Source organism: Lactuca sativa, chromosome 9 (genome assembly GCF_002870075.4).
Source record: "Lactuca sativa cultivar Salinas chromosome 9, Lsat_Salinas_v11, whole genome shotgun sequence".
Classification (NCBI taxonomy): domain Eukaryota; kingdom Viridiplantae; phylum Streptophyta; class Magnoliopsida; order Asterales; family Asteraceae; genus Lactuca; species Lactuca sativa.
This window is the reverse complement of record NC_056631.2, coordinates 184679574-184687145: the sequence shown is the minus strand read 5'-3', so window position 1 is coordinate 184687145 and position 7572 is coordinate 184679574. Positions and strand designations below refer to the sequence as shown.

The window sequence follows — 7572 nt, the reverse complement described above, 5'->3', positions numbered from 1 at the left end:
ATTAAAATAAAAAATATAACAATAAAACAATTTAAATATAAGAAAATTTTTATACTCTAATTGGAGCCGTAAATCCTGAGACGAAATACTTTAAAGTTTGACATACTAGACGAAGATTCGTCTTGTCTCCTAAAATGGTCCCGTACTGGGGATGGAACTGCTTTCCCTTCACCATATACATACTCTTGAAATGACATATAATAAAAGGATGTCATCTCACCATCACCCGGTAACATGTTTTGTCCTGGTGGTAGCCCCTCCTAAAAAATTAAACATATTAAAAATGCATATAAAACTATAATAATCAACTTTATTAATAATAAACGAAATATTTTTAAACCTGCATCTTTGACCAAATCTTGTTCACGTCAACCCATTTCAATTTTTTTGTTCCGCTCCATCTTTTCATCCGAGGCAAGTCTTTATTTTTTCTCAATGCAAATCCACATGCACGAACAGCCGGAATCATCTCATATATCCATATCTACAATTTTGTACAATTACAGTAATAAAAGTTAAAATTAAAATAAAAAATATAACAATAAAACAATTTAAATATAAGAAAATTTTCATACCCTAATTGGAGCCGTAAATCCTGAGACGGAATACTTTAAAGTTTGACCACGCTCAGGAAGTGATAAATAATGATGTATCTTATTCCACGTATCCTTAAGGTCAACATAACTAAATCCCATAGATAGCTACCCCAAGCGAAGCTAACAAAACAAAAAAAACAAAATTGATTATTATATAAATTATAACTTTAATAAAATAGAACTTTTAACGTAAAGAAAATATACCTATTCCAGAGATCCAAATTCTCAGCCAAATAAAACCAATCTTGTGGCACCCGATCGTTAACTTCTTTGCCCAAAAAACATTCACACAAAATGTATATCAAACATACTCTAACTGCATCAAGGTCGTCAAGTGCTAGGAATGTTTGATTTAAAATTAAACTTTTCAGGTCGCCGATTTTCACCGAACTATTAGTATGGTCCGGAAATAGCCGTTCACGCAGTAAACATCTTTTTTTTACTGCTTATTAATTTTTCCGACCCTTTTCTCCCAATGTTTTTTGGATACTCCCCAAAATTGAAGCCGGTAATCAAACAAAACTCTTCCGGCCCATAAACCATTTTGGTATTGCCTACTCGAAAATATAAACGTTTTATTCCATCTGGTGATAAAACAGGGTCCGGCCGGATCTGATGAAGGAACATTTTATAAAACAATAAAGCGTCCCCTTGTAAACGAGGGACATCAATAAAATAGCCAAAGACGGTATTTCTGAAAATAGCACGTCGGGCATCATCTAAAACTTCAAAGACTTCCCATATGTTACCGCCAGAGCCTTTTAGGTTCGCAAAGACTTTCGTATTCATTAAACTAAAATCATGCTGCAAAAAAAACACAAAAACAAATTAGATAACTAAAAAATATTTTTTTTTTAAATATATGATTACGAACTGCAAATACTTTCTTAATTACTAATATATATATTTCCGATAAAAAACAATAACATACACATATATAAACAATTTTCCAAGTTATACAACAAATATATTTACGATAGAAAACAATATCATACATAATTATATAAATATTTTCAACTTAAACAAATTTTCAACTTAAACGACAAATAACAATTTTTATCTTTCTAATTAAAACTAACATTATATAACCATATAAACAAAAAAATTTAAAAATAAAACGACAACCAAACTAACAATTTTGCAAGTTATACGACTACTTTATACAGAATTTTCAACTTATACGACAAATAAAAACAATTTCTAACAATATATATACGACAAATTTTCAACTTATACAAATGTTATACTTATACGACAAATATATATAGAAACGACTATTTTGCAGTTTATATAAACAATTATAGGATAAAAATTTACAAGATTTCATGTTATACAACAACTAAAAATACTACAAAAATAACAAATTGTAAACATTATCTACGCAGTCTCTACTTGTCTCTACTTGCATTTAAACTTCAAGTATACTAAAAATATACTAAAACTATCAAACACAACAAAATTACTCTTTTTTAACACTAAATAATACAGCAATTGATAAAAAAAAATAACTTTAAACATTAAAAGAGTTAAAATCTAACCATATTTGCGGGATTGTTGACATAATCCTCCATTTTCTTCAAAAACTAGCCAAAATTACGAGAGAAGCCCAAAGTTAGAGAGAGTTTTTGTGTAGAGAATGGTGAAAAATGAAAAAAAAAAAAACGTTTTTATACCTAAAAATCACCCATTTCGCAGATGAGAAGGTCCCATCTGCGAAATGGGCTTCTCATCTGCGAAAGTACAAGTACCTAAAGCACAACTGTGCTTTAGGTAGTTGTACTTTCGCAGATGAGAAGCCCATTTCGCAGATGGGACCTTCTCATCTGCGAAATGGGTGGCTATATATGTAATCTCGATTTTTTTTGGCTATTTTTGTAATGCAATTAGTGTAATTGGCTATTTTTGTCATTTTCTCTTAAAAATGACTATCTTTTTTATGACAATAGTTACACATAGGTTGACCTCCCTAACTTGCAACTTAGCTCAATTAATTGTTTTATCTTTTACGCATGATTGAGATGATATTTGCGATAGTTAATAAAAATGCAAAAAAATATTTTATTTTACAACAGATAAAATATTCAAATGTTTAATAAGATTTTAATAAAATAAACTAAGCTTTGTCTTACCAATCAATAACACTCTAGGTATAAAAAAACAAACATTTGATAAATATTGATCTACAAACAAACGACACACCAGTTCAAAAAAAATCATTGAACCAAAGTTCTTAGCAACAATGTTATCTTTGAACTAAACTAATGATATAATGGGCCATCCGATCCTTGAAAGTATAATTGTTATATAGACCATCGATGTTTTAGGCATCACAACTAAGTAAAAACTTTAATAAAATCTCTTATATAAGGGTTGAGTTTGTGGCTAGGTGGGAATCTACCCGATACTGACGTTAAACGGGGTTTAAATTTTTACCCGATTAAATGGTCGTAATCTGACTTAGTTGTAAACTAAAAAATTTTCCCAAATAAATTTGAGGGTATCACACGTGTTTTTATTTATTACATTTCGACACTAAAATAAAACAAATCATTAGTTGATTTGTCTAACCCAAATGTTAACGGAAATCTTAATAATAATAATGAAAATAAAATATTCTATTAACGGAAACGGGTTACAGCGACGGAATAAATTTCGGGTTGTCACATAATGGCCCTGCATGAAGAGGGAAATAGCTTGGTAAATCATCCCAGACTAAAAGTTATTAAGAAAACCATAATTCTTATAACATGATAATAAAGATCATATTTCCAGTATCTAAAAACATCATAACAAAATACTATATAAAAATCATTTAACAATTGTTAGAGTAAATCATAGCAGACTAAATGTTGTACAGTCATCCGGAGCTCTTCCCCTGGTTAGTGGAAGTAACCGAAAGCAAAACTAAAAACCCTAAGCACGAAGATTAGTGAGTCTCCCTAAGCTAACACATACCATACACATAAGCACATATCAACATACATTGGGCCTAGCCTGCTACCTCGGGGCCCACCCGACATCGGACGAATCTTACATCCGGCCCCACCTAGCTTCGAGCCCCATTCAGTATATATATATATATATATATATATATATATATATATATATATATATATATATATATATATATATATATATATATATACATATATATATATATATATATATATATATATATATATATATGTTTCTACTCGGCCCCGCCTGTCTCTGGGCCCCACCCGCTATTCTCATAGAAACAATATCATATACTCATGGTAGTACATAACATTCAACACAACACTATAAGTTCTAGTCTTAAGGCCCCCGCCTATCTTGGTCCCCGCCCCTATTATGCTAATAATGAGATATGAAACCTCGTCCAAACTCAAAAAGTGATGAGATACGAGACCCCGCCCACACTCACCTCTCTACCAGGCACGTACAAGTATCAAAAAGACAAAATGTATAGCTAAACATGCATTCCTTCCTCGGGTATCGCCCCTGCATTGAACCGTAGTTCAGAAACATACATATAAACCTTCCTCGGGCATTGCCCAACATCGAAACCGGAAGCGTATAAACTACATCGGGCTAACCCCGACTGTAACACCCGGATTCCCAGTTATATTATTTTATTCTTTTATTTTTGGAGGTTGGGAGGGGACTCGACGAGTTGGTGTTAAACTCGCCGAGTATGGTCGCGGATTCTATCCGGGTTCACAGCTGGACTCGACGAGTTCATGAGTGGACTCGGCGAGTCCACTCTGTTTAATGAAACCATAATTTCCTGGGTTTAGGACCTATTTAAAGGCCCTTAGGGCCGTCATTTGCGGCTACCAAACCCCAGAGAGAAACCCTAAGAGATCTAGAGCGTTTGTGAGGAAAGAGAGGCCATTCTTGATCTTTTTGTTGGTGTAATTGCAAGAAGGAGGTGACCAAGGCCAGAGGAGGCTGAGGGAGGTGCGATTCTGGTGACTTCAGAGTTCATAGACTTCATCTTGAGGTATTTATTCGGACCTTCTTCAGATTTGGTGTTGATTCTTTTAGATAGTGTTTTCTAACCCTTTTAGAGGATGGATATGTGGAGGTTTGGTCCCTTTTCGAGTATATGCTTGGATCTAGACTCAAAGAGGTCCAGAGACCTTAACCCTTGGAGCTTTATGAGTTATTTTGGGAGCCATGAGCTTAGGATGTTATTTTTGGGGCTAAATCACCAAGTGAGACCATCTAGATGTTATATGAGTGTCAAGGTCTGAACGTTACGTGATTATCTTGCATGGGAAGGTCAAATATATGGATTTAAGGAACAGATCTGACCTCAGGAGGTCAAAGGAGTTTGTGCATGGCATGAACTCGCCGAGTCTGAAGAACAACTCGACTAGTAAGGTTAGGGTTTCCCGTAAATCACTCAGTGAGTAGACTTGTCAAGTTGGTGAAATAACTCGGTGCGTCAGAGGGGGATTAGGGGACTAGAGTTCAAGGAGGAACTCGCCGAGTTGTTCTTGAGACTCGGCGAGTTGAGTCGGGGTGGCCCCACGATTCATGCCAGATGTGACTCGTCGAGCAAGGGTAGGAACTCGACGTGCCAAGCAGGACTAAAGAGTTAGTGAACATGTGTAGACTCGCCAAGTCGCCCAAGTGCACTCGACGAGTCGGGTCAAAGTTTGACCGTTGACTTTTGTTGACTTTTAGGGTTTGGTCTACAATGTGGCCTTTAAGCCAATAGAGGGGTAAAATGGTCTTTTACCCTTCTGAGGGTGCTATGATAGGGTTGACTATAGTATATTTATGAGAGTATTTACTTTATTTGATTAGGCAGAGGCTAGATCGTATTTCTACCGAGTCAGAGATTTACCGAGACATCTGAGGTGAGTCTTCTCACTATACTTACCTAGTGTGGTAACAGAATTATGTGGCAGAGTATTTTAGAGTTATATGCCAGTGTGTTTGCATGTTACTATGTGTTGTGATTTATCGTGATATGTGATATGCAAGATTCAGAGTTTAGAAAGTTAGGAACAGTGGGTCCACAGAGTTATGGGACCAAGAGGGTCCCACAGAGATATTCGATCTGAGGGTCAACAGAGTTACAGTCTTGAGTGGCTGATATGTGTTTATGTGGTATTTTGGGGAACTCACTAAGCAATTTTTCTTACAGTGTTATGTGTGGTGTTTCAGGTACCAGCGATGATTGCGGGAAGGTGCCGGCATGACTCGTACACACGCACACTGGAGTTCATATGTTTGATCTTGGGGTTTTGTATTGGGATGAAGTTGATACAATGTTTTGAAAAATGAATGTGAATGATGCTTTATGTTTTACTTAAAGCAAAATAAAATTTGTTTAAATTTTACGGTGTTACAAGTTGGTATCAGAGCCTTGGTTTGAGGGATTCAGATGCATCTTCGGGCGTATCTGAACTCAAACTGAGGATTTGAGGAAAATTTTGATAATAAGTAAAATTTTTAAAAAGAGTTTTGAGACAAACAGAGCAGAGCCGTGTGTACGATCAGCCAGCGCCCGAACGGTGATTTCCCAAAATACCCTTATAATAAGTGCTATAAGATATGTTATGTTATGATATATGATGAATTATGATACGCATGCTAGAGTAGACTAGGTATTCTTATTAGGACTAGAGTGGCCTGATATATGATGCCTTAGTCTAGGGGTTTTGTAGCTAGTAATGTTTGAGAGTGTTTAGATAGCAGTAAGGTGCTTATGAGATATCTGCTAGTGAGTAGCACATGATTTAAGAGAGTAGAGTGCATGGAAATTTGGGACTCTGGGAGGAGGACTTGGAATGAGTGTTGAGTCGGTGTGGTCTGTTGTATTGGGCCCGTACTGCCGAAGGCACTGGATCAGTGCACAACCCAACTAAGAATCCTTAGGGTACCAGAAACCAAGTACGATTGTGGGTATCGAGTGTGTGCGTGCTCGAGCGATTCCTTGATATCTTGTGTTGTATTTTAGAGAGGTATCATGGTGGGAATGCGACACAGACCAGGGACCAGTGGAGGGGCTGTGAGTGACGAAGAGCTCCGCCAGTTGATTCATGATGAGGTGGCTGCTGCCATTCTCGCTGAGATTCCAGAGATGTTCGGGTCTATCAAGACCACAATGATAAAGACATTTGACGAGAGATACGCTACTCTTTCTGATGCTGTTGTTGTTGCGGCCACTGCAGTTGTAGCTACGGCTAGACCGCAAGGTGGTGATGTGTTGCTGTTCCGGGAGTTCAGCAACACAAAACCACCTGAGTTTGATGGGACGCAGGACCCTATTGCAACAATGAGGTGGATTTCAGACATTGAGGGGTATTTCTTTACTTGCTCATCTCCTGAACATTTGAGAGTCCAGTTCGCGCTGAACCAGCTTCGCTTGGGAGCGAAGGACTGGTGGAAGTTTGTGATAGCGCACTATACGCCTGCTGAGCTTGCTGTAGTGACCTGGCAGAGGTTCACTGCCATGTTTCGAGACGAGTACGTTCCCCAGGTGGAGAGGAAGCGATTCGCACAGGAGTTTCTGACCCTCAAGTAGGGTACTGAGTCTGTTACGGCGATTACTCGGATGTTCCATGAGAGGGCAATGTTCTACTTAGAGCACGTGTCCTCCGAGCAGGCACGTATGAGCCGATATCTGAGCATTTTGAGGAGGGATATACGGGAGTTCATGGCGAACTCAACGTACCGAACATTTTTTGAGCTTCAGGAAAATGCCCGGAAGAGGGAGATAAAGCTGGAGACTCAGGCTACGGAGGAGGCTGAGTCTCATGGGAGGGATCGGTGACCGGCGCAGTCTCAACCGGCAGCCAAGCGGGCCAAGCCCACTGATTCGAGATCTGGGAGTCAGAAGGGACGCACTCATGGCAAGTGCGTCAAGAGCCACGATGGGCTGTGCAGAGTGGGGTCTTGCTACAAGTGTGGCAAGGAGGGGCATATGGCCAAGGATTTCCCCAAGGGGTTTGCAGTATGTTTTCACTGCAACCATATC

The 7572-nt window shown here is 37.8% G+C and overlaps 1 long non-coding RNA gene across 1 annotated transcript; it reads right to left on the bottom strand.

Moving 5' to 3' along the window:
- Positions 1–261: 261 nt before the first annotated feature.
- LOC128128563 (uncharacterized) lies at positions 262–1419 on the bottom strand. The gene is made up of 2 exons (XR_008226550.1): positions 576–1419; positions 262–484 (listed from the first exon to the last, which is right to left on the bottom strand). It is a non-coding gene; the product is annotated as an uncharacterized LOC128128563 (long non-coding RNA).
- Positions 1420–7572: the final 6153 nt, after the last annotated feature.